Raw genomic sequence first — 27,837 nt, 5'->3', positions numbered from 1 at the left:
AAAGAGGCAATGCCTTGTCATTGAACTTGAAGATGTAGGTGATGGGTTGGTTCTCTGCTGTACATCGAGAGCCAAGATGTGAAGAACACCAGGGCAATGCATCGTTGTCAAACCTCTAGGCTACATGTGATGTGAACAGCATGTAGCATTGTGTCAGCAAAGAGCTGTGTAAAGTCGGAGGTGCAATGGAAACTGGAGATGATGTGTTGCACAGTCGGTGATGTGTCAGCGTCGAAAGAGATGCAGCGGTTCTGTTCAGTCCAACATCGTCGGGCATGGATTTTCACAGTTGCAGCACTTGTAACTCACTTTCAAGCGCCTAGAACTGTATTTGTGCCACTTGGCTGAGCAGAACGCACAGCAGACAGAGTCCAGGTGCTGTTTACAGGTTGAAGAGAGAAGTCTCTGATATCCTTGAGACTTCAGAATACAGGAGGCAAGCCAACAAGTCCATGGAGATAATTAAGTTTTAGGTTACGTACAGATGCAGGTCCAGTCCTTCTAATTTCCAAGCAAGAGGGAAGCAAGCAGCACGTCAACACAACAAAGCAGTACAGCAAAATGGCTGTCACTCTAACAGCACAGCAGTCCCTCTTCCTAGTACAATGTCTTCAGTTCCAGATGTGGCCTGAGTTGGTGGTGTCAGAGGTCCAGTACTTATACCCAGTTGGGCCTTTGAAGTGAGGAAGACTTCAAAGTGATACCTTTGAAGTGTACAGGAACCTGCCTTTCCTACCCTGGCTCCAGACTCACTGCATGGGGGTATGCAGCCCTTTGTGTGGGAACAGAACACAGACCTTTCAGGTGAAGGTATCCGCTCCTCCCTTTCATTCTGCTCAGGATGGCCCCTCAGAATGTTAATGGCCCATTTTTGGACCTGGCCCTTTTGTAGGGTAATCCCCAAACTTTTCGCTTTTTTTTCCGTCTATTTTTCTGCCTTTCTTTTTGTTGTCTTTAGGACACTGGTAACTTTACCAATGCTAACCAGTGCAAAAGTGCGTGTGTTCTCTGGCCTAAAACATGGTATAATTGGTTTACCCAGTTTGGCATATTTAATTTACTTATAAGTCCCTTGTACAGTGGTATACTGTATACCCAAGGCTTGTAAATTAAATGCTAATAGTGGGCCTGCAACACTGCCTGTGCCACCCATTGATGTGACCTTTCAAATAAGCTGAATTTAAGGTTAAACAAACATATATAGTTTTTTATATATATATATTAATATATAATTTTAATTTATAATATAATTACAAAATAATATAAAAATATACCAAACAAATATATATATATTGGCGTCATGTGATCAAGGTCCAGGTCGGACCGAAACACGTCATGGCGGCGTACTGATGCAGGGCGGAAAACTTTAAATAAATGAAGAATACGCACGAAGAAATTGGGTCCGCGTTGTCTATCTGAGTCCGTGGTTTTGTTACTGGATTCCCGAAGGATAGAGTACTGCAATATATATATATATATATATATATATATATTACCTACTGTATATATAGTTAGGATTATTTGTCTATGGGATTTTTGAAAATTCTATGTCTAATAACTTTGGCGTTTGTGGACGGAATCGGCTGAAAGTTTCAGGAAAATGGCACATTTTGTTTCTGAGCAGCCCCTGAAAATTTGGTGGGGTTTCGTCAAGGGGGGGCTGAGAAAAAAGGGGGGTCCCAAAACGCGTTTTTTACATTGAGTTTTCCATAGGGCGGTTGGACTCACTTTTAGCTCGAACGGCTGAATGGATTTGCACGAAACTTGGCAAAATTGTAGGGACTGTTAGCCCGATGTGCCTTTGCTAGGTCTCAATATATGTGCTTCAGTGGATTTTGAGAAATTAACGTTCAAAACAAGATATATATCTGTAACAGCGCTCTGGGCAGCGATCCGGTCCGCTTACTTTTCGCGAAACGGAACTTTGCGCGCAGAAAGCTGATTGGCTCTCCGGTGTCTGTCAACATTCTAAACAGTCCGGAGCGGCCGCCATCTTGTCTCTCAGTAGGATCGAGAGAGAAGAAGAGGTGAAAAACAAAAGGGGAATTTAATGAAAGGGGGCAAGGTATCCCCCTCTTAACCCCCTAGGAATGTTGTTGGGGTTATTAAAGGGTCCCGTGGGGAAAAGAAAAAAAAAATGATTTTTCACGGTAGAAGCGCTTCACGGGCCGCGAACTGGGCCGCAAACTGGTAGCGAAACGGGAATTCGCCATTTTGTGCTTCGTCAATTAAATTATTAGGTATAAGGGGGTGCGGGAGACGTATCCTAATCCCCTATGTTTCCTGAGGGTGGCTGAGGAGGCTGATATATGTTGATACATCTCTTCCAGCGGCTGTGCGTGAGCTTTTTTTTTTTTTGCTGCGTGACAGTCCGGAGCGGCCGCCATCTTGTCTCTCGGGAGGATCGAGAGAGAAGAAGATGTGAAAAACGAAAGGGGAATTTAATGAAAGGGGGCAAGGTATCCCCCTCTTGACCCCCTAGGAATGTTGTTGGGGTTATTAAAGGGTCCCGTGGGGAAAAGAAAAAAAAAATGATTTTTCACGGTAGAAGCGCTTCACGGGCCGCGAACTGGGCCGCAAACTGGTAGCGAAACGGGAATTCGCCATTTTGTGCTTCGTTTTAATTGTTTAGAGACAAAAATTATCGCCGCACATCGGCCACAATGCATGAGTATCGTTGAAAAGTCAGCGATATTCATGCATTATCCAGCAAATGCTCTTAGCCGTGTTATCCACCTTCCATTGGATAACATGGTTAAAAACTGCTCTGTGCGTGAGCTTTTTTTTTTTTTTTTTTTTTTTTGCTGCGTGACGTTTGTTAACGTTCGATTCGAGGGAAATCAGGAAGTGTTGACCACCATTTTGTCACTGCGAGTAAATATTTTGTTATAAATGAATCCTTATTGAAAAACATTGTCTGCGCCATCTTGCCTTTTTGTCCAATGCCACAATTTTGTCGTGCACGGCAGCCATTTTAGATGCCTTGACCAGGCCCACTCTCTGCACGCCGCCGATCCTCCGCATGGCTTCCCACCCTCGCAAGCATCTCCCCCACGCACTGGTCATCCCCGCTCTCTCTCTCATGCATGGGCCATATACTTCCCCCCATCTGCGCTGCTCTTCTCTGAGAATCACACCCTGTGCCCTCCCGACACCTCTCTTTCACCCTATTCACTACCGCACCCTCTGACACTCCTCTTCCTCTGTGTCCGATTGTCCAGGCCGGACCTAGGCTATCACCTACCCCTGCGGATGTAGTTTATGGCCCCAGCTGTAGAGAATTCAGACATGCCAACCCTCCCGATTCAGGCGTGTGACTACTGATTTCAGTGCTAGTCTCCCGCCTCCCGATTTCTGCAAGCAAAAACCCGGGGGCATATTACGAACAACTAGCGATAATTTTTGTCTCTAACTTGTTTAGAGACAAAAATTATCGCCGCACATCGGCGATTTTTATCGCAGATAAACCTTGCTATTATCGCAGAAAAGTCAGCGATATTCATGTATTATCGAGCAAATGCTCTTAGCCATGTTATCCACCTCCCATTGGATGACATGGCTAAGAACTGCTCAGGGCAGGTGTTAGATTTTGGAGATATTCGCGCTTAGCGCGAATATCTCCAAAAGTTGGTAATAGGAGATAGCGATGTTAGGGACTGTTTCCAGTCGCTAACATCTTGGCACGCCCGCTTTGCATGTCATTAGTGATAAGTATCACTGACATGCAAAGCGGGGCCCAAGATGGTCGCTATCTCCTTTTAGCTGTCACTAACTGGTGTTAGCGACAGCTTGGTAATAGGGAGATATTTTTATCTCCGCTTTCTTGGCTTTTAAAGTCAAAAAAGCGGAGATAAACCCCCTTGATAATATGCCCCACGATTCCTTGGGGGTTTCAGCTGACAGGGCTTGGTATTGTGTTACATGGTAATTTTTCCAGGAAACGTCAGAGGGTCGATGCAGGGGTTCTAGAAGAGGTGATAAACCATTTAAGCCTCATGAACAAGCGCATGGTCTTTTAAAGATTTGTGAAGTACTCGGGGCGGCGGTGTGTGTGTGTCCTCTTTCAGGAGCGGGCGGGGGGGGGGGGGCACTGCCAGCAACTTGCCAGGTCAGGTAGTGTTCAACACGTGCATCACCCTTTCTCTGCCTGCTATTGCGCTCCATGCTTCGGAAAGGTAAGAAAAAGAACGTGCATTTGAGTTTGAAATGTCCGATCCTGCAGCAGCACACTTCCAAAGCCCACACATGACAATAACCCGATTCAAGGCCCCATTCACCCGTTTTTAAAAAAATAGATAACACTCCAACAAAGTAAGATTATAAAACTTTATTAACTATTAACTATAACGAACGGAACAAAAACTAAAAACATTTAAACATTTTTCAACACAAAAAGCAACAATGGTTAGAAACTGTCTTTTGTGCGAATAGTCCCAAGGCAGCACAACGTGCAGAGTTCTGGACGGCACCCAGGTGATGTCGCCTGGGTGCCGCACTGGTTTTGGGATCCTACAATGCAGCAAAGAAAAACAGCGTGGGGCGTCCCGGGTGGTGCGGGGGGAGGCCTCGTCAGTAGCGGTCTGTTGTGCGAATAGTCCCAAGGCAGCAGAGTGCGTTGAGATGTTGATGGGACTGTGTCCAGTGTCACATGGCTGACACAACATGTACGACAGGCACCCAGGTGATGTCCAGTAAACTGCTGCACTGGTTTTGGTATCCTACAATGCTGCTCCGAAAATTGGCGTGCGGCGGCCCGGGGGTGGGGGAGGCGGCGTGAACGGGCCTCCCCAGGTGGCGGCCATCTAGCTGAGTTGCGCTCGCTTTTGCGGCTACAGCGTCTCGCTCACCATGTTGTTGAGTTGCTTCCACTCTTGCAGTGCAGCGATAGGCGGTTGCCACATGGCTCTTAAAATGGCGGACGGCTCCTCGGTTTTGGGCCTGGTCCACTGAAATGGCCCTGGGACACCTTGGAACTCGGACGCTTGCCTGCTAGGGCTTGGGCTCCATTCTCGAAAAGCGTCCCCTCAGCCGTGAAGATTCTACAAAAGTCTTGGGGGCCCCCGACTCCCGCAGGCTTCCGGTGGGGAGCGGCTGCCATGATTGCTCGCGGAATGACCACGACGGAGCCACGAGATGGTGGTGCTCTCATGCTGACGCCAGCTTCAGTCTGAATGATAGAGAAACAAGGTGGGGCTTTCATCGTTTGGGAAAAAAAAATGTTCTAAACCAATGAAAAGTGTTATTTTTAGGTCATATGACCAAGCCTTCCATCTTTAGGAAACCAAAAGTAAAATGAACCAATGAAAAGTTTTATAAACAAGTCACATGACCTGTTATGCGGCATAGGGCTACATAAAGTGTAGAAAATCCGTTGGCACGTGAGGCGGCGTCAGTAGCGGACCGATGTGCGAATAGGCCGAAGGCAGCACAACGCGCCGAGATCCGGATGGCACCGAGGTGGTGTCCAGCAAATTGCCGCACTGGTGTGGCCATCCTACAATGCTGCGCCGAAAGACGGCGTGTCCAGCTGAGTTGCGGTCACTGTTGCGGTACAGTGACTCGAACGCGCCGAGATCCGGATGGCACCGAGGTGGTGTCCAGCAAATTGCCGCACTGGTGTGGCCATCCTACAATGCTGCGCCGAAAGACGGCGTGTCCAGCTGAATTGCGGTCACTGTTGCGGTACAGTGACTCGAACGCGCCGAGATCCGGATGGCACCGAGGTGGTGTCCAGCAAATTGCCGCACTGGTGTGGCCATCCTACAATGCTGCGCCGAAAGACGGCGTGTCCAGCTGAGTTGCGGTCACTGTTGCGGTACAGTGAGTCGAACGCGCCGAGATCTGGATGGCCCCGATGTTGTGTCCAGCAAGTTGCCGCACTGGTGTGGCCATCCTACAATGCTGCGCCGAAAGTCGGCGTGGGGTGCCCCGTTGGCTTATGAGGTGATGTCAGTAGTGGACCGATGTGTGAATAGGTCGGAACCAGCACAAGGCGCCAAGATCCGAATGGCAAGTCCTGGATGTTGAGTGCCTCAGTTGAGAGTTCTGAGCAGTGCTTGTAAGACTATCTGAAGTTTATTATAAGAATCAGAGTAAGTTGAAGACTGTCTGAAGCTTATTTGCACCTTTTGCAGCTTCACTATTGCCCAAGGTGGTGTCCAGCGGAACTTTTGTTTCCTTTTCCTTTCTGCTTCTTTTCCTACAATCCGTTTCATCTGAAGACACGACCAGGTCCCTGAATGTGTGTAGGGGGACGCTATTGAGTGAATGAAAATGGCGGCTTTTCCAGCTGAATTGCGGTCACTGTTGCGGTCCAGTGAGTCGAACGCGCCGAGATCCAGGACCGATGTGTGAATAGGTCGGAACCAGCACAAGGCGCCAAGATTCGAATGGCAAGTCCTGGATGTTGAGTGCCTCAGTTGAGATTTCTGAGCAGTGCTTGTAAGATTGTCTGAAGCTTATTTGCATCTGCTGCAGCTTCACTATTGCCCTTGTGTGGCCAAAGGTCGCACATGACATAGGCGGCCGGCTCCCGAGGTCCGGCGGAACTTTTTGCCTTTTCCTTTCTGCTTCTTTTCCTACAATCCGTTTCATCTGAAGACACGACCAGGTCCCTGAATGTGTGCAGGGGGACGCTATTGATTGAATGAAAATGGCGGCTTGACACAAAGCTGACTCAAGCGTTACTGTTGATGCTATACAGACAAAAATTGGTTTTCAGTTTGTACATTCTTCAGGTTTTTTTTTTCCATCCAAGTCTGATTGAGAGTTTGTAGAAAAATGGCTTCAGATTTTCCACATACTACTTTTCAACATTCTTCCTAAATGTAACAATGTGAAACTCACTAGGAGAACGGCTGTTTCTGTTTCCTTTCAAAATGCTGCCAACAATATTTTCTGAATGGAAGACACCATCTTGTAGCATAAAGGGCCGAAAGGGGTTCTGGTCTGGCCGATGGTTGGTGGAGACATTTTGACTATATCTTGGACCTGCCCGGCCTCGCCCAAAATGGCGCCGGTATAAATGGGACTCGTAACTCTTTGCCCGCAAATGTATATCTAGAAAATGTTATTGTAAGTGGCCCTGTCCTATTTTAATTACAAAATGTATGTCCACCGATTCCGCAACTGTTAGACACCTTAGTTCTTGCAACCTAATGGCCCGCTCGTTACGTTCCTCTACAGTGTAAATGTCTCCTCATCATATACGATTTCAGTTTGCTCCGTGGCCGGCCCACGTGGTTATAGGCCCGTATTTGTATACTGACATTTTCACAATAAAGGTTTTTAAAACAAAACACGGTAGTAGTATTTACATTGGTAAAGTTTTTACTTTTAGTCACTGTTTTCGAATCAGTAAAAGGCAAGTGAAATAAAGCAGTCCAATTACATGACGGATAAAAGGTATAATATGTAGGAACGCAGTAAAGATAAATGGTCAAGGGCAGTTGTGTTTTTCATGTCTGCAACATAAAGTGATCGATAAGAATCTGATAATCAGGCGTATCGGCGACTAAGACAGCAGGCCGAATCTCTTTTACTCAACGGTTCCGTCATGGAAGGAAGAAACGCCCTTTTTCTCGAAAAAGGAATATATTTTACTTGCAAGACAGTTGTAAATTTTCCGGGAAAGTACATTAGCCTGGAATATTATAACATATGTTTGAAAAAAAAATATTGTTCGAAAACAATAAAAAGCGTAATTTTTAGGTCATATGACCAAGCTTTTCATCATTAAATTAACAAAAGTAAAATGAACCAATGAAAAGTTTTATTAACAAGTCACATGACCTGTTATGCTTACGTTACGCGCTGCGCGCCGCGCCTCGGTTCACTTCCGGGTGCGCTAACGCGGCGTGTCATATAACGCATTACGCGACAACGTAGGTCAAGAATATAGTCAAAATGTCTCCACCAACCAGCGTTCAGAACACAACCCCTTTCAGCAGTCCAAAAAGTTCTGTTAAATGACAACAGAGGGGACAGGCAACAAGAACCATCAGTCAAAGAGGGGAGGGCAAGTTCTTCTCTTCCGGGTCATGTTGGGGCGCTACCGGAACTGATCGAATTGGTAGTCTACAGTGTTTCTGGATGTTTCAGACTAAAGCTGGCGTCAGCATGAGACCACTACCATCTCGTAGCTCCGTCGTGGCCATTCCACGAGCAATCATGGCAGCCGCTCCCCACCAGAAGCCTGCGGGAGTCGGAGGCCCCCCAGACTTTTGTAGAATCTTCACGGCTGAGGGGACGCTTTTCGAGAATGGGACCCAAGCCCTATCAGGGAAGCGTCCGAGTTCCAAGGTGTCCCAGGGCCATTTTAGTGGACCAGGCCCAAAACCGAAGAGCCGGCCGCCATTTTGAGAGTCCTGTGGCAGCCGCCTATCGCTGCACCGCAAGAGCGGGAGCAACTCAACTACATGATGAGCGAGACGCTGTAGTCGCAAGAGCGGGCGGTAAACAGCTGAATGGCGGAAGAGGCACAGTGTAGCAAAAGCGGGCGGAATGGCAACTAAAACGGTAAAGGGGCGCCCCACTACAGCTTGTCTTCAGGTGAAACGGATTGTGGGACAAGGTCCAGAATTGAAGAGTCATCAAAAGGCAAAAAGTTCCGCCGGACCCCGGGAGCCGGCCGCCTATGTCGGGGGCGATCTCAGGCTACACCAGTGCTATAAGACTTGGGGAGGGTGTCGGAGCCAAGCGTCTTCTCCGAGTCCATGGCCATCACACCGCCCAAGTTTTCTAATGCAGTCAGGTCCACAAACGACACTCACTTACTTTGAGAATAGTGAAGCTGCAGTAGGTGGAAATAAGCTTCAGACAGTGTTACAAGCGCTGCTCAGAACTCTGAACTATGGCACCCAACATCCAGAACTTATGCTATTTGAGAATGGCAGTGACATCGAAGCATCTCAGGGACCAAAACCATTAACGTACTTTCACGTATGAAAATCTTACTTGGGGAGGGGGCAGGAGCGAAGCGCCCCCTCCCAGTCAGCGCCACCACACCGTATGTTGAAAATTTGAAGCCATCGTTCTACAAAGTCAACCAAACTTGGATTGAAAAATCTAGAAAAATGTACAAACTGAAAACCAGTTTTGGTCTGCATAGCATCAGTAGCAACGCTTGAGTCAGCTTTGTGTCAAGCCGCCATTTTGATTCAACAAAGCACAGGCATTGAAAAAGGCTCAAATTCAGAACTCTAAACTATGGCACCCAACATCCAGGAGCTTGCCATCCGGATCTTGGAGCCTTGTGCTGCTTTCGATCTATTCACACATCGGTCCACTACTGATATCATCTTATAAACCAACGTTATGTAAATAGTTTTTTAATAAAATGTTTTACCCTGTTTCTTTGCTGGTGTGTTGTCTATATTTTTAATATTTGCATAGGGTTTGTCGTTATTTTGTGCGGGATGGGTGATGGAGCCGAGCTGTCTTGCAGCCCTCATGGTGTGGAGCTCAGTTCATCTCACTATTTTCGTATTTCTCATGAAGGGTTGTTCCTAATATTTCTATTTTAGCGAGGTCAAAAAGAGATCCAATTAGTGGCCTACTGATTTTGCTCGATTACTTTTATTTTTTTTACACGATTTTTCACTATCTGCAAAGACTAAACAGAGTATTGCGACTTTGTGCTTGTTTGTAAATAGAGAATGATCCAAAGAGAACCAATTCTAAAACAGTAAATGCTTGGACAACAATCAATCAAATGGAGAGACAAGCAGGCACGACGGATTAAAAAGGGGGGAAAGGCTTGCGTTAACTACCGTTCACTATCTGCAAAGAGAGAGTACTACTAAGACAAAAGAGGGGAGGGGGGGGGGTGCAGCGTTCAAAGCACATCAGCGTGCATAAATACGAAAATGTTTTCATCTATCACGTACTTGACATTTTAAAGCTTTTCATATTTGCTATTAAAAAACCAATGAAATTCACAGAAAAAAACATTTTTATAGTGGATATATAGTTAGGAATTTGCATTTACAAAACCTTGAAAATTCAATGAAAAAACCATTGGTTTTAGGCCATATATAGTTAGGGATTTGCATTTACATAACCTTATTTTACTCGCATAAAACCATTGAAATTCCATATATAGTTATAAGCGCTAACTATATATCGCGCACCCGCAATCCACTGCTGATGATGTCACATATTACATCATTCATGACATGGTTAGTGACATCACTGATGACATCACTGATGACATCTCAAATGACATCACTGATGACATCACTGAAAACCTCTCATTTGACATGACTGATAACATCACTGATGATATCATTCATGTGATAATACGATGAACCTCTTCAGACTCTAATATAACCTTAGATACAATCAGTGTAAACAGACACTCACAGACTGTCACTCATCCATGGAGTTACTCACACACCTAGTCAGTCATGCAAAGAATCAATCACACCTCCATTTCCTCAACTATACAGTTATACAAAATTTACTTATTCAAACATATACTAACACATATTTACTCTATTATACAATCCCCGATACACGTTCACAATGATCCATACAGCCACTCACACATTCACTGGCTCTTATGCACAGTTATTTATATATGTCAACTCTCACATGTACTGTGTTTTACATATGTACTTACTTTGACATGTAGCACTGAGATATCCATTCACTCTCCAATGCACTCATGCACACAGTCAACCGCCCATACAGCTGTTTCCACATGCACTTTTGAAACCATACATCTAGTGAATCAACTGCTCACACATCTATGCACAGAGTCATACACCTCCCAGCCACCTACACACACACTCAGTATCCCATACAAATACTTGGGCAACCAATCAATAACCCATATAGTTACTCATATAGCTACTTATCAACACATGCAACAGTTTACAGAACAACAGACATAATGATGTACAAATTAAGACAGTTTAGTCACTAACCCATGCACTCAGTGAGACACATTTAATCACTCACTCATACAGTCAGTCATGCACCTACTAAATCCTTCATCCAGACACTTATATATCCACTCATTCTTCAATATGTAAAAGATATTTTAACTTTACAGAAACATACAGTCACTGGATGTTGTCATCAGTGATGTCATCAGTGATGTCATTTGAGATGTCATCAGTGATGTCATCAGTGATGTCACTAACCATGTCATGAATGATGTAATATGTGACATCATCAGCAGTGGATTGCGGGTGCGCGATATATAGTTAGCGCTTATAACTATATATGGAATTTCAATGGTTTTCTGCGAGTAAAATAAGGTTTTGTAAATGCAAATCCCTAACTATATATGGCCTAAAACCAATGGTTTTTTCATTGAATTTTCAAGGTTTTGTAAATGCAAATTCCTAACTATATATCCACTATAACCTATGGTTTTTTCTGTGAATATATATATATATATATATATATATATATATTACCTACTGGCGGTCGCCAGTAGGTATATATAGTTAGGATTTTTTTCCTATGGGACTTTTGAAAATTCTATGTCTAATAACTTTGGCGTTTGTGGACGGAATCGGCTGAAATTTTCAGGAAAATGGCACATTTTGTTTCTGAGCAGCTCCTGAAAATTTGGGGGGGGTTCGTCAAGGGGGGGCCGAGAAAAAAGGGGGGTCCCAAAACGCGTTTTTCCCATGTTAATTTCCATAGGGCGGTTGGACTCACTTTTAGCCCGAACGGCTGAATGGATTTCCACGAAACTTGGCAAAATTGTAGGGACTGTTAGCCCGATGTGCCTTTGCTAGGTCTCAATATATGTGCTTCAGTGGATTTTGAGAAATTAACGTTTAAATCAAGATATATATCTGTAACAGCGCTCCGGGCAGCGGTCCGGTTCGCGAACTTTTCGCGTATCGGAACTTTGCGAAGCGAAGCTGATTGGCTCTCCGGTGTCTGTCAACATTCTAAACAGTCCGGTGCGGCCGCCATCTTGTCTCTCGGTAGGATCGAGAGACAAGAGGAGGCCAAAACAAAGGGGGAAATGAAGGAAAGGGGGCAAGGTAGACCCCTTCTGACCCCCTAGGATTGATGAGGGGGATATTATAGAGCCACGCCGGGCCCCAAAAAAAAAAGAAAAAATCCGACTTTTTCGCCGTAGAGACGCGTCTTGGTTCGCGAACCGGGCAGCTAACCGGGCAGCTAACCGGGAAGCTAACCGTCAGTGTAACCCAAAAAAAAAAAAATCCGATTTTTTCGCCGTAGAGACGCGTCTTGGTTCGCGAACCGGGCAGCTAACCGGGCAGCTAACCGGGAAGCTAACCGGCAGTGTAACCCCAAAAAAAAAAAAAAATCCGATTTTTTCGCCGTAGAGACGCGTCTTGGTACGCGAACCGGGCAGCTAACCGGGCAGCTAACCGGGAAGCTAACCGGCAGTGTAACGGGAGTCTGAGGAGTAGCTGATTGGCTGTCAATATTGTAAACAGTCCGGAGCGGCCGCCATCTTGTCTCTCGGTAGGATCGAGAGACAAGAGGAGGCCAAAACAAAGGGGGAAATGAAGGAAAGAGGGCAAGGTAGACCCCTTCTGACCCCCTAGGATTTATGAGGGGGATATTATAAAGCCACGTGGGGCCAAAAAAAACCAAACAAAAAAATCCGATTTTTTCGCCGTAGAGACGCGTCTTGGTACGCGAACTGGGCAGCTAACCGGGCAGCTACCGGGAAGCTAATCGGCAGTGTAACGGGAGTCTGAGGAGAAGCTGATTGGCTGTTATCATTGTAAACAGTCTGGAGCGGCCGCCATCTTGTCTCTCTGTGGGATCGAGAGACAAGAGGTGGAAAAAAAAAGGTGTAAATGAATGAAAGGGGTAAGGCAGACCCCTCCTGAACCCCTAGGATTGATGAGGGGGCTATTAAAGTTCCCTGGGGGGTGAAAAAAAAAAAATTGCGATTTTTCGCGGTAAAGGTGCTTCCTGGTACGTTAACCGGGCAGCTAACCGGCAGCGTAACGGGAGTCCGACATATTGTGTTTTTTGAACGTTTGTGATATGTGCACGTGTGGATTTTGTCTAATTAAGGTTAAAAAAATATATATATATCTTTAAGCGTGTTCTGGCGCGCTTACGTTTTGGGTTTGGTTTGCGCTGCAGAGACGATACGTCACGGTTATGCGATGCATCATGAGGCGTCTCACGGGCTACGTGATACGTCACTTAATAAAGAATATATTTTACAGCTATAGATATTAGCTTTTAAAAAACCAATGAAATTCACAGAAAAAACCATAGGTTATAGACCATATATAGTTAGGAATTTGCATTTACAAAACCTTGAAAATTCACTGAAAAAACCATAGGTTATAGACCATATATAGTTAGGGATTAGCATTTAAAAAACCTTATTTTATTTGCACAAAACCATTGAAATTCCATATATAGTTAGTTGCACTAACTATATATCGCGGACCCGCAATCCACTGCTAATGATGTCACATATTACATCATTCATGACATGGTCAGTGACATCACTGATGACATCACTGATGACATCTCAAATGACATCACTGATGACATCACTGATGACAACACCCAGTGACTGTATGTTTCTGTAAAGTTAAAATATGTCTTACATATTGAAGAATGAGTGGATGTATAAGTGTCTGGATGAAGGATTTAGTAGGTGCATGACTGACTGTATGAGAGAATGATTAAATGTGTCTCACTGAGTGCATGGGTTAGTGATTAAAGTGTCTTAATTTGGCAATCAATATTTATGTTCTTCTGTAAACTGCTGCATGTTTAAATCAGTAGCTATATCAGTAATTATATGGGTTATTGAATGGTTGCCCAAGTATTTGTATGGGAGACTGAGTGTGTGTGTGGGTGGCTGGGAGGTGTATAACTCTGTGCATAGATGTGTGAGCGGTTGATTCCCTAGGTGTATGGGTTCAAAAGTGCATGTAGAAACAGCTGTATGGACAGTTGACTGTGTGCATGAGTATATTGGTGAGTGAATGGATATCTCAGTTCTACATGTCAAAGTAAGTACATATGTAAAACACACTCCATGTGAGAGTTGACATATATAAATAACTGAACATAAGAGTCAGTGAATGTGAGAGTGGCTGTATGAATCATTGTGAACTTGTATCAAGGATTGTATAAGAGAGTAAATATGTGTTAGTATATGTTTGAATAAGTAAGGTGTGTATAACTGTATAGTTAAGGAAATGGAGATGTGATTGATTCTTTGCATGACTGAATAGGTGTGTGAGTAACTCCATGGATGTGTGACAGTCTGTGAGTGCCTGTTTACACTGAGTGTATCAAAGGTTATATTAGAGTCTGAAGATGTATTATCACATAAATGATATCATCAGTGATGTAATCAGTAATGTCAAATGAGATGTCAGTGATGTCATCAGTGATGTCATTTGAGATGTCATCAGTGATGTCATCAGTGATGTCATTTGAGATGTCATCAGTGATGTCATCAGTGATGTCACTGACCATGTCATGAATGATGTAATATGTGACATCATTAGCAGTGGATTGCGGGTCCGCGATATATAGTTAGTGCAACTAACTATATATGGAATTTCAATGGTTTTGTGCAAATAAAATAAGGTTTTTTAAATGCTAATCCCTAACTATATATGGTCTATAACCTATGGTTTTTTCAGTGAATATATATATATATATATATATATATATATATATATATATATATATATATATTCAATGAAAAAACCATTGGTTTTAGGCCATATATAGTTAGGGATTTGCATTTACAAAACCTTATTTTACTCGCATAAAACCATTGAAATTCCATATATAGTTATAAGCGCTAACTATATATCGCGCACCCGCAATCCACTGCTGATGATGTCACATATTACATCATTCATGACATGGTTAGTGACATCACTGATGACATCACTGATGACATCTCAAATGACATCACTGATGACATCACTGATGACAACATCCAGTGACTGTATGTTTCTGTAAAGTTAAAATATCTCTTACATATTGAAGAATGAGTGGATATATAAGTGTCTGGATGAAGGATTTAGTAGGTGCATGACTGACTGTATGAGTGAGTGATTAAATGTGTCTCACTGAGTGCATGGGTTAGTGAGTAAACTGTCTTAATTTGTGCATCATTATGTCTGTTGTTCTGTAAACTGTTGCATGTGTTGATAAGTAGCTATATGAGTAACTATATGGGTTATTGATTGGTTGCCTAAGTATTTGTATGGGAGACTGAGTGTGTGTGTGGGTGGCTGGGAGGTGTATGACTCTGTGCATAGATGTGTGAGCAGTTGATTCACTGGATGTATGGTTTCAAAAGTGCATGTGGAAACAGCTGTATGGGCGGTTGACTGTGTGCATGAGTGTATTGGTGAGTGAATGGATATCTCAGTGCTACATGTCAAAGTAAGTACATATGTAAAACACAGTACGTGTGAGAGTTGACATATATAAATAACTGTGCATAAGAGCCAGTGAATGTGTGAGTGGCTGTATGGATCATTGTGAACTTGTATAGGGGATTGTATAAGAGAGTAAATATGTGTTAGTATATGTTTGAATAAGTAAAGTTTGTATAACTGTATAGTTGAGGAAATGGAGGTGTGATTGATTCTTTGCATGACTGACTAGGTGTGTGAGTAACTCCATGGATGAGTGACAGTCTGTGAGTGTCTGTTTACACTGATTGTATCTAAGGTTATATTAGAGTCTGAAGAGGTTCATCGTATTATCACATGAATGATATCATCAGTGATGTTATCAGTCATGTCAAATGAGATGTTTTCAGTGATGTCATCAGTGATGTCATTTGAGATGTCATCAGTGATGTCATCAGTGATGTCACTAACCATGTCATGAATGATGTAATATGTGACATCATCAGCAGTGGATTGCGGGTGCGCGATATATAGTTAGCGCTTATAACTATATATGGAATTTCAATGGTTTTATGCGAGTAAAATAACGTTTTGTAAATGCAAATCCCTAACTATATATGGCCTAAAACCAATGGTTTTTTCATTGAATTTTCAAGGTTTTGTAAATGCAAATTCCTAACTATATATCCACTATAACCTATGGTTTTTTCTGTGAATTTCATTGGTTTTTTAATAGCAAATATGAAAAGCTTTAAAATGTCAAGTACGTGATAGATAAAAACATTTTCGTATTTATGCACGCTGATGTGCTTTGAACGCTGCACCCCCCCCTCCCCTCTTTTGTCTTAGTAGTACTCTCTCTTTGCAGATAGTGAACGGTAGTTAACGCAAGCCTTTGCCCCCGTTGTAATCCGTCGTGCCTGCTTGTCTCTCCATTTGATTGATTGTTGTCCAAGCATTTACTGTTTTAGAATTGGTTCTCTTTGGATCATTCTCTATTTACAAACAAGCACAAAGTCGCAATACTCTGTTTAGTCTTTGCAGATAGTGAAAAATCGTGTAAAAAAATAAAAGTAATCGAGCAAAATCAGTAGGCCACTAATTGGATCTCTTTTTGACCTCGCTAAAATAGAAATATTAGGAACAACCCTTCATGAGAAATACGAAAATAGTGAGATGAACTGAGCTCCACACCATGAGGGCTGCAAGACAGCTCGGCTCCATCACCCATCCCGCACAAAATAATGACAAACCCTATGCAAATATTAAAAATATAGACAACACACCAGCAAAGAAACAGGGTAAAACATTTTATTAAAAAACTATTTACATAACGTTGGTTTATAAGATGATGTCAGTAGTGGACCGATGTGTGAATAGATCGAAAGCAGCACAAGGCTCCAAGATCCGGATGGCAAGCTCCTGGATGTTGGGTGCCATAGTTCAGAGTTCTGAGTTTGAGCCTTTTTCAATGCCTGTGCTTTGTTGAATCAAAATGGCGGCTTGACACAAAGCTGACTCAAGCGTTGCTACTGATGCTAAGCAGACCAAAACTGGTTTTCAGTTTGTACATTTTTCTAGATTTTTCAATCCAAGTTTGGTTGACTTTGTAGAACGATGGCTTCAAATTTTCAACATACGGTGTGGTGGCGCTGACTGGGAGGGGGCGCTTCGCTCCTGCCCCCTCCCCAAGTAAGATTTTCATACGTGAAAGTACGTTAATGGTTTTGGTCCCTGAGTTGCTTCGATGTCACTGCCATTCTTAAATAGCATAAGTTCTGGATGTTGGGTGCCATAGTTAAGAGTTCTGAGCAGTGCTTGTAACACTGTCTGAAGCTTATTTCCACCTACTGCAGCTTCACTATTCTCAAAGTAAGTGAGTGTCGTTTGTGGACCTGACTGCATTAGAAAACAATGTGATATGTTACCTTCCTAAACAGCTTGACGGAGGCCCCTGAGGGGCGGTGTGATGGCCATGGACTCGGATAAGACGCTTGGCTCCGACACCCTCCCCAAGTCTTATAGCACTGGTGTAGCCTGAGATCGCCCCCGACATAGGCGGCCGGCTCCCGGGGTCCGGCGGAACTTTTTGCCTTTGGATGACTCTTCAATTCTGGACCTTGTCCCACAATCCGTTTCACCTGAAGACAAGCTGTAGTGGGGCGCCCCTTTACCGTTTTAGTTGCCATTCCGCCCGCTTTTGCTACACTGTACCTCTTCCGCCATTCAGCTGTTTACCGCCCGCTCTTGCGACTACAGCGTCTCGCTCACCATGTAGTTGAGTTGCTCCCGCTCTTGCGGTGCAGCGATAGGCGGCTGCCACATGGCTCTCAAAATGGCGGCCGGCTCTTCGGTTTTGGGCCTGGTCCACTAAAATGGCCCTGGGACACATTGGAACTCGGACGCTTGCCTGCTAGGGCTTGGGCTCCATTCTCGAAAAGCGTCCCCTCAGCCGTGAAGATTCTACAAAAGTTTTGGGGGCCCCCGACTCCCGCAGGCTTCCGGTGGGGAGCGGCTGCCATGATTGCTCGCGGAATGACCACGACGGAGCCACGAGATGGTGGTGCTCTCATGCTGACGCCAGTTTCAGTCTGAATGATCCAGAAACAAGGTGGGGCTTTCATCGTTTGGGAAAAAAAAATGTTCTAAACCAATGAAAAGTGTTATTTTTAGGTCATATGACCAAGCCTTCCATCTTTAGGAAACCAAAAGTAAAATGAACCAATGAAAAGTTTTATAAACAAGTCACATGACCTGTTATGCGGCATAGGGCTACAAAAAGCGTAGAAAATCCGTTGGCACGTGAGGCGGCGTCAGTAGCGGACCGATGTGCGAATAGGCCGAAGGCAGCACAACGGGCCGAGATCCGGATGGCACCGAGGTGGTGTCCAGCAAATTGCCGCACTGGTGTGGCCATCCTACAATGCTGCGCCGAAAGACGGCGTGTCCAGCTGAGTTGCGGTCACTGTTGCGGTACAGTGACTCGAACGCGCCGAGATCCGGATGGCACCGAGGTGGTGTGGCCATCCTACAATGCTGCGCCGAAAGTCGGCGTGGGGTGCCCCGTTGGCTTATGAGGTGATGTCAGTAGTGGACCGATGTGTGAATAGGTCGGAACCAGCACAAGGCGCCAAGATCCGAACGGCAAGTCCTGGATGTTGAGTGCCTCAGTTGAGAGTTCTGAGCAGTGCTTGTAAGACTATCTGAAGTTTATTATAAGAATCAGAGTAAGTTGAAGACTGTCTGAAGCTTATTTGCACCTTTTGCAGCTTCACTATTGCCCAAGGTGGTGTTCAGCGGAACTTTTTTCCTTTTCCTTTCTGCTTCTTTTCCTACAATCCGTTTCATCTGAAGACACGACCAGGTCCCTGAATGTGTGTAGGGGGACGCTATTGAGTGAATGAAAATGGCGGCTTGTCCAGCTGAATTGCGGTCACTGTTGCGGTACAGTGAGTCGAACGCGCCGAGATCCAGGACCGATGTGTGAATAGGTCGGAACCAGCACAAGGGCCCAAGATTCGAATGGCAAGTCCTGGATGTTGAGTGCCTCAGTTGAGATTTCTGAGCAGTGCTTGTAAGATTGTCTGAAGCTTATTTGCATCTGCTGCAGCTTCACTATTGCCCTTGTGTGGCCAAAGGTCGCACATGACATAGGCGGCCGGCTCCCGAGGTCCGGCGGAACTTTTTGCCTTTTCCTTTCTGCTTCTTTTTCTACAATCCGTTTCATCTGAAGACACGACCAGGTCCCTGAATGTGTGCAGGGGGACGCTATTGATTGAATGAAAATGGCGGCTTGACACAAAGCTGACTCAAGCGTTACTGTTGATGCTATACAGACAAAAATTGGTTTTCAGTTTGTACATTCTTCATGTTTTTTTTTTCCATCCAAGTCTGATTAAGAGTTTGTAGAAAAATGGCTTCAGATTTTCCACATACTACTCTTCAACATTCTTCCTAAATGTAACAATGTGAAACTCACTAGGAGAACGGCTGTTTCTGTTTCCTTTCAAAATGCTGCCAACAATATTTTCTGAATGGAAGACACCATCTTGTAGCATAAAGGGCCGAAAGGGGTTCTGGTCTGGCCGATGGTTGGTGGAGACATTTTGACTATATCTTGGACCTGCCCGGCCTCGCCCAAAATGGCGCCGGTATAAATGGGACTCGTAACTCCTTGCCCGCAAATGTATATCTAGAAAATGTTATTGTAAGTGGCCCTGTCCTATTTTAATTACAAAATGTATGTCCACCGATTCCGCAACTGTTAGACACCTTAGTTCTTGCAACCTAATGGCCCGCTCGTTACGTTCCTCTACAGTGTAAATGTCTCCTCATCATATACGATTTCAGTTTGCTCCGTGGCCGGCCCACGTGGTTATAGGCCCGTATTTGTATACTGACATTTTCACAATAAAGGTTTTTAAAACAAAACACGGTAGTAGTATTTACATTGGTAAAGTTTTTACTTTTAGTCACTGTTTTCGAATCAGTAAAAGGCAAGTGAAATAAAGCAGTCCAATTACATGACGGATAAAAGGTATAATATGTAGGAACACAGTAAAGATAAATGGTCAAGGGCAGTTGTGTTTTTCATGTCTGCAACATAAAGTGATCGATAAGAATCTGATAATCAGGCGTATCGGCGACTAAGACAGCAGGCCGAATCTCTTTTACTCAACGGTTCCGTCATGGAAGGAAGAAACGCCCTTTTTCTCGAAAAAGGAATATATTTTACTTGCAAGACAGTTGTAAATTTTCCGGGAAAGTACATTAGCCTGGAATATTATAACATATGTTTGAAAAAAAAATATTCGAAAACAATAAAAAGCGTAATTTTTAGGTCATATGACCAAGCTTTTCATCATTAAATTAACAAAAGTAAAATGAACCAATGAAAAGTTTTATTGACCAGGACCAGGCCCAAAACCGAGGAGCCGTCCGCCATTTTAAGAGCCATGTGGCAGCCGCCTATCGCTGCACTGCAAGAGTGGAAGCAACTCAACAACATGGTGAGTGAGACGCTGTAGCCGCAAAAGCGAGCGCAACTCAGCTAGATGGCCGCCACCTGGGGAGGCCCGTTCACGCCGCCTCCCCCACCCCCGGGCCGCCGCACGCCAATTTTCGGAGCAGCATTGTAGGATACCAAAACCAGTGCGGCAGTTTACTGGACATCACCTGGGTGCCTGTCGTACATGTTGTGTCAGCCATGTGACACTGGACACAGTCCCATCAACATCTCAACGCGTTCTGCTGCCTTGGGACTATTCGCACAACAGACCGCTACTGACGAGGCCTCCCCCCGCACCACCCGGGACGCCCCACGCTGTTTTTCTTTGCTGCATTGTAGGATCCCAAAACCAGTGCGGCACCCAGGCGACATCACCTGGGTGCCGTCCAGAACTCTGCACGTTGTGCTGCCTTGGGACTATTCGCACAAAAGACAGCTTCTAACCATTGTTGCTTTTTGTGTTGAAAAATGTTTAAATGTTTTTAGTTTTTGTTCCGTTCGTTATAGTTAATAGTTAATAAAGTTTTATAATCTTACTTTGTTGGAGTGTTATCTATTTTTTTAAAAACGGGTGAATGGGGCCTTGAATCGGGTTATTGTCATGTGTGGGCTTTGGAAGTGTGCCGCTGCAGGATCGGACATTTCAAACTCAAATGCACGTTCTTTTTCTTACCTTTCCGAAGCATGGAGCGCAATAGCAGGCAGAGAAAGGGTGATGCACGTGTTGAACACTACCTGACATGGCAAGTTGCTGGCAGTGCCCCCCCGCCCGCTCCTGAAAGAGGGCACACACACACCGCCGCCCCGAGTACTTCACAAATCTTTAAAAGACCATGCGCTTGTTCATGAGGCTTAAATGGTTTATCACCTCTTCTAGAACCCCTGCATCGACCCTCTGACGTTTCCTGGAAAAATTACCATGTAACACAATACCAAGCCCTGTCAGCTGAAACCCCCAAGGAATCGTGGGGCATATTATCAAGGGGGTTTATCTCTGCTTTTTTGGCTTTAAAAGCCAAGAAAGCGGAGATAAAAATATCTCCCTATTACCAAGCTGTCGCTAACACCAGTTAGTGACAGCTAAAAGGAGATAGCGACCATCTTGGGCCCCGCTTTGCATGTCAGTGATACTTATCACTAATGACATGCAAAGCGGGCGTGCCAAGATGTTAGCGACTGGAAACAGTCCCTAACATCGCTATCTCCTATTACCAACTTTTGGAGATATTCGCGGATAACATGGCTAAGAGCATTTGCTCGATAATACATGAATATCGCTGACTTTTCTGCGATAATAGCAAGGTTTATCTGCGATAAAAATCGCCGATGTGCGGCGATAATTTTTGTCTCTAAACAAATAAGAGACAAAAATTATCGCTAGTTGTTGGTAATATGCCCCCGAGTTTTTGCTTGCAGAAATCGGGAGGCGGGAGACTAGCACTGAAATCAGTAGTCACACGCCTGAATCGGGAGGGTTGGCATGTCTGAATTCTCTACAGCTGGGACCATAAACTACATCCGCAGGGGTAGGTGATAGCCTAGGTCAACACTTCCTGATTTCCATCGAATCAAACGTTAACAAACGTCACGCAGCAAAAAAAAAAAAAAAAAAAGCTCACGCACAGAGCAGTTTTTAACCATGTTATCCAATGGAAGGTGGATAACACGGCTAAGAGCATTTGCTGGATAATACATGAATATCGCTGACTTTTCAACGATACTCATGCATTGTGGCCGATGTGCGGTGATAATTTTTATCTCTAAACAATTAAAACAAAGCACAAAATGGCGAATTCCCGTTTCGCTACCAGTTTGCGGCCCAGTTCGCGGCCCGTGAAGCGCTTCTACCGTGAAAAATCATTTTTTTTTTCTTTTCCCCACGGGACCCTTTAATAACAACATTCCTAGGGGGTTAAGAGGGGGATACCTTGCCCCCTTTCATTAAATTCCCCTTTCGTTTTTCACCTCTTCTTCTCTCTCGATCCTACCGAGAGACAAGATGGCGGCCGCTCCGGACTGTTTAGAATGTTGACAGACACCGGAGAGCCAATCAGCTTTCTGCACGCAAAGTTCCGAAACGCGAAAAGTAAGCGGACCGGATCGCTGCCCGGAGCGCTGTTACAGATATATATCTTGATTTAAACGTTAATTTCTCAAAATCCACTGAAGCACATATATTGAGACCTAGCAAAGGCACATCGGGCTAACAGTCCCTACAATTTTGCCAAGTTTCGTGCAAATCCATTCAGCCGTTCGAGCTAAAAGTGAGTCCAACCGCCCTATGGAAAACTCAATGCAAAAAACGCGTTTTGGGACCCCCCTTTTTTCTCAGCCCCCCCTTGACGAAACCCCACCAAATTTTCAGGGGCTGCTCAGAAACAAAATGTGCCATTTTCCTGAAAATTTCAGCCGATGCCGTCCACAAACGCCAAAGTTATTAGACATAGAATTTTCAGAAATCCCATAGGGAATTAATCCTAACTATATATACCTACTGGCGATAGCCAGTAGGTAATATATATATATATATATATATATATATATATATATATATATATATATATATATATATATATATATATATATATATATATATATATATATATATATATATATATGCCGAGAAGAGCCCCTCCAGATGAAAGGACCGAAGGACACAGTGGGGATGCAAGGTAAGCCTTTATTTTCACACAGGTTGAAGCATAATGCATTTCGGCATTTTCATTTTTGCCTTCCTCAGATGCCTCTGCTGCATGGGATTGCTTCAGCTCCCTCTTTCAAATTGCGGAGTTCCAAGGGTAATTGGAGTGTTTCCGGCCCCGCCTTTAGTAGTTGCAGCTGTTGATCAATGCTGGTCTTCCAGCATGCAGTGCAGCTGCAGTCCAAAAGAACGGAGTAGCGCTTCAGTGCGCCCTGTGAGGCCAGAAAGGGGGAGAAGGCTGTGTATGTGCCGCCAAAGTCCCAAAATTAAGGTGCAAAGGGTTACCTCGGGTCCCCTACGCCTCAACCCCCTGAGCAGTTCCAGACCGGACACGCGCTAAGGCACAGCTCGTGGAATTGATGCCGAGAAGAGCCCCTCCAGATGAAAGGACCGAAGGACACAGTGGGGATGCAAGGTAAGCCTTTATTTTCACACAGGTTGAAGCATAATGCATTTCGGCATTTTCATTTTTGCCTTCCTCAGATGCCTCTGCTGCATGGGATTGCTTCAGCTCCCTCTTTCAAATTGCGGAGTTCGAAGGGTAATTTGAGTGTTTCCGGCCCAGCCTTTAGTAGTTGCAGCTGTTGATCAATGCTGGATGAACTCGGTCTTCCAGCATGCAGTGCAGCTGCAGTCCAAAAGAACGGAGTAGCGCTTCAGTGCGCCCTGTGAGGCCAGAAAGGGGGAGAAGGCTGTGTATGTGCCGCCAAAGTCCCAAAATTAAGGTGCAAAGGGTTACCTCGGGTCCCCTACGCCTCAACCCCCTGAGCAGTTCCAGACCGGGCCGTGACGTAAAGATGCAGTGATCCAGCGTCCCCGTGACTTCACGGACTGCGGGTAGCAGCAGCTGTTGTCTGACGTGCTCCTGAGGTTGGCCAGCAAACTACCAATCCTTTGGTTTCAAAGATTTATGTTGCCATGCTGCCTTTATTAGTTGCCGGCCGATTTACGAGGCGGATCCTTCATTTACACGCGCTAAGGCACAGCTCGTGGAATTGATGCCGAGAAGAGCCCCTCCAGATGAAAGGACCGAAGGACACAGTGGGGATGCAAGGTAACATTTAACATAAACGAACCGTTCTAATTAAATAAAAAAATGAAACAGCTTAACATTCTTTACATTTTGTAAAACATATTTTACACATTCAAAATATTAATATTAATATTTAAAAATGCAATTATACATAAACAAAACATAATATAAATTATAACAATACACTATAAATCATCAAATATAAAGTTTAATACACAAACTATTCCCAGTACAATGTATACAAAATTATGCAAACTTTTCAAATAAATATATAAAAAATGTACTACTTCAACTTCACACAATGCAAAGATAACAGAACTGCGTAAAATATACAAATCTCCCTCGAATAAATGCAACAGCAGTAAAAGAGTTGGATTGGGGACAGATAATATTTACTATACACATTCCAGCCAGTACAACAGTAGGGAAACAGTTGGAGTAGGGAGGAGTAAACATGACTATTCCTTCCCAATCACTACAACAGTAGGGGAAGTGTTGGATTGTGGAGGAGTAAAAATGTACTATTCCCACTCCAGTCTGTTCAACATTAAAGACAAACAAAATATATTTAACAAAATTAAATTATTTTAAAAACAAAGTAAATAAAAAACACAATATAAATATGTTGAAAGACAAAATGTTATGTTATGTTATGTTAGAAGTGGTTATTAAGCGCACGTTCACCAAGAGGTTTCTTGGTGCTGAGGACAAAAGGGGAGGCAACATCAACAGGACAGGACATTGGCTTATGCGTAAGCTTGAGAAAAAAACACGGTCTTGAGGAGTTTTCGAAATTGGGCACAAGAGGACGTAGACTTCAGTTCCATGGGAAGAGAGTTCCAGAAGTGTGGGGCCAGGACCTCAAATCTGAGACCCCCGTGTTTCTTGCGTTGAAAAGCTGGAGTGGTCAGTAGGTTCAGGTAGGAGGAGCGCAGCTCCCAGGAGGGGATGTAACGCTGAATCCTCGAAGAAACAAAGACCAGACCAATGCCAGCAAGGGCTTTAAAAATAGTGCAACCCAACTTGAAGGTACAGCGCTTTGCCACCGGGAGCCAATGAAAACTCTTCATTAGGGGGCTCACATGATGGTGTTTGGGTTGACGGTAAATTAGCCTGGCCGCTTGGTTTTGGACCAGCTGCAGGCGCTGTAATTGGTATGCTGGAATGCCAACATACAACGAGTTGGCGTAATCGATTTGAGAGATTACCAGGGCCAGAGTGACCAGGGTCAGGGCCTCAGTGGTCAAGAATCTGCTGATCATTCAGATTCTGCGAAGATGGAAGAAGCAAGCAGATACCACTGAGCTGATATGAGCTTTCATAGATAGGTCAATGCTGATGATGATTCCTAAGCTCTTGACAGAGTCAGCTGGGAATGGGGGACTGCCCAGGGCAGGAGGCCAAAAGTTAGAGTGCCATGGGTTGGCAGTTCCTTCAGTGAGAATCAACTCAGTTTTATTGGGGTTCAACTTCAGTTGGTTTGCATACATGCATTCGCTAATGAAGCTCATCGTGGATTGGAAGTTGAGCCCTGAGGAGGTAGAAGAAACGATGTTGAATACAAGCGGAAGGTCATCTGCGTAATTGAAGGTTTCAACCTTTTTTGAACGAAGAGACCAAATTAGGGGTAGTAAATATAAGTTAAAATGAAAGGGTGAGAGGGAGGAACCTTGAGGGACTCCACAGTTCAATTAAATTTTTTCGGCAGAAAAGTTGGCAATGCGGACTGCCTGGGATCTGTTACTGAGGAAAGATGAAATCCATTGCAAGACCAGGCCTTGGATCCCAGCACTGCCGACACAGTTGATCAGGAGACAATGATCAACCGTGTCAAAAGCGGCAGACAGAGCCAGGAGAACCAGGGCCTGGGTAAGGCCTTTATCGGTCCCCCTCCTAACCTTAGTAATACCTGTCAGTATGACTGACTCTGTGGAGCATGCAGGTCTAAAACCTGCCCATTGAGGGTCGAGATAGTGGGTCTCTTCAATGAATGAGCTGGGGCAGCTAGTGACATGAGCCTCTGGGATTTTACCTAGATAGGGGAGGAGGGAGATGGGATGGTAGTTACCAAGGACCAGAGGGTCAGCATTGGGTTTCTTCAATATCGGGATGATTTCTGCACTTTTGAAGATGTCAGGGACAATTCATCCCTAGAGATTGGGGGGAATTGTTCAATGAGAGAGGAGTTTTTACAACTGATGGGGGAGTCATAGGAAGAGCCGAAGGTAAGGATGCTAGCCTTAATGACGGCAATTTTCTCGATATAATAAGAATTGAGGGAAGCACATAAGGATTGTGAGGGGACAGATTTCTCCATAACTCTGTCTGGTTGTGCACGTTCATCAACAATGGAGACGATGTCCTTGGATTTATTGGCCGAGTTCGTGATTTTTGAGGAAAAATAAGCGTCTTTGGTCTGAAGGATGGCGTTTTTATAATCCTTTTTTTCTGAAGAATAATCACGTCTCCAGCTGCGTTCAGCTTGCCTCAAAGCTAGTTTTTTAACCTTGAGGTTGTCAGAGAACCAGCGTTGGGCATCGTGAGGTCGTTTAATCTTAATTTTCTTAAGTGGAGCGAAGCAGTCGCTGGCTGATTCGAGCCACAGTTTAATGCTGTTTTCCTGATTGAGGAGTGATTCGGATGAGGTGGGCATTGTGGCCTTTAATATTGAACATCAATGTTGGCCCGAATACAGTTTCTAACTAGGTGATTTCCTAACTGTACGGTTGATTCGGGCAAGCGCAGGCCAAAGTGAAAGAAATAAAATGATGATCTGACTATGTACATGGGGAGACTTGTAACTTGGATATTTCAAGGTTGGATGTACAAACTTGATCTATGATGTGCCCTTTTATGTGGGTGGCGACCTTCACATGCTGGGTACACTTCATTCCCAGGAGGAGGTCTGTTAGTTCCAAGGAGCTAGCACTTTCTTGTATGTTGTTTGGCCAATAGTTAAAATCTCAAAATATTAAATTATAGCATGATTGATGACCAATAGGGAGATCATTTCGCCAAGGAGTTGGGAAAATGAGGGCATGTGGTGCAGGGGCGAAAGAATAGGGCGCAGATAAAAGAGGACTGAGGAAATTCAAATTTCAGTATGAGACTGTCGACAAAAGGTATGTCTGTACTCCCTAGTGAGGAGAACTGGAGTCTTTGATGGATGATGGCAGCAACTTCCCTGAGGGAAGATTGGCCTGGAGGATATAGTAGCCGGAGGGTATTGAGGCTAAGATATCTGGAACTGACTCAGCGGTGAGCCATGTTTCAGAAGGTAGGAGGATATCAGGTTTCTCTGAGTGTCTGAGCTGGAAGATCTCTGGCTGATGTTTCAACATTGAGCGGGTATTAGGGTAGCTAATGGCAAGACTCCTTACCTCATGTGACACTGGACCGGGTGACTCTGGTGAGCTCTTGGCAGGGATAGAGGATTCTCTGCGGCTAGGTCGGTGAACAAGCTCAAGGTAGGTGTCCCTGTGGGCCAGGATCCCTGCTTTGTCAATGATAGCCCTGGTCCCGGTGTTGATGGGACAATTGACTCGTAGCTGTTTCAGTTCTGAGGCTGAGGACGTTAAAAAATTGGCATAATATGTGGCCCCTGGCCCCGGTGGGCTGCGGATGGGCACAGACGGGCTTGGCTTTGGTGCCTCCACTGCGCAACAAGAATGGCATGCCCCTTAAGTAGCCTGAGAGCGATAGAGCGCTAACTGTTATGCTCCGTCTCCAGCAGCCCCCA

This window comes from Lissotriton vulgaris, chromosome 8, assembly GCF_964263255.1.
Source record: "Lissotriton vulgaris chromosome 8, aLisVul1.2, whole genome shotgun sequence".
Lineage (NCBI taxonomy): Eukaryota > Metazoa > Chordata > Amphibia > Caudata > Salamandridae > Lissotriton > Lissotriton vulgaris.
Note: the sequence above shows the minus strand (reverse complement) of the source record.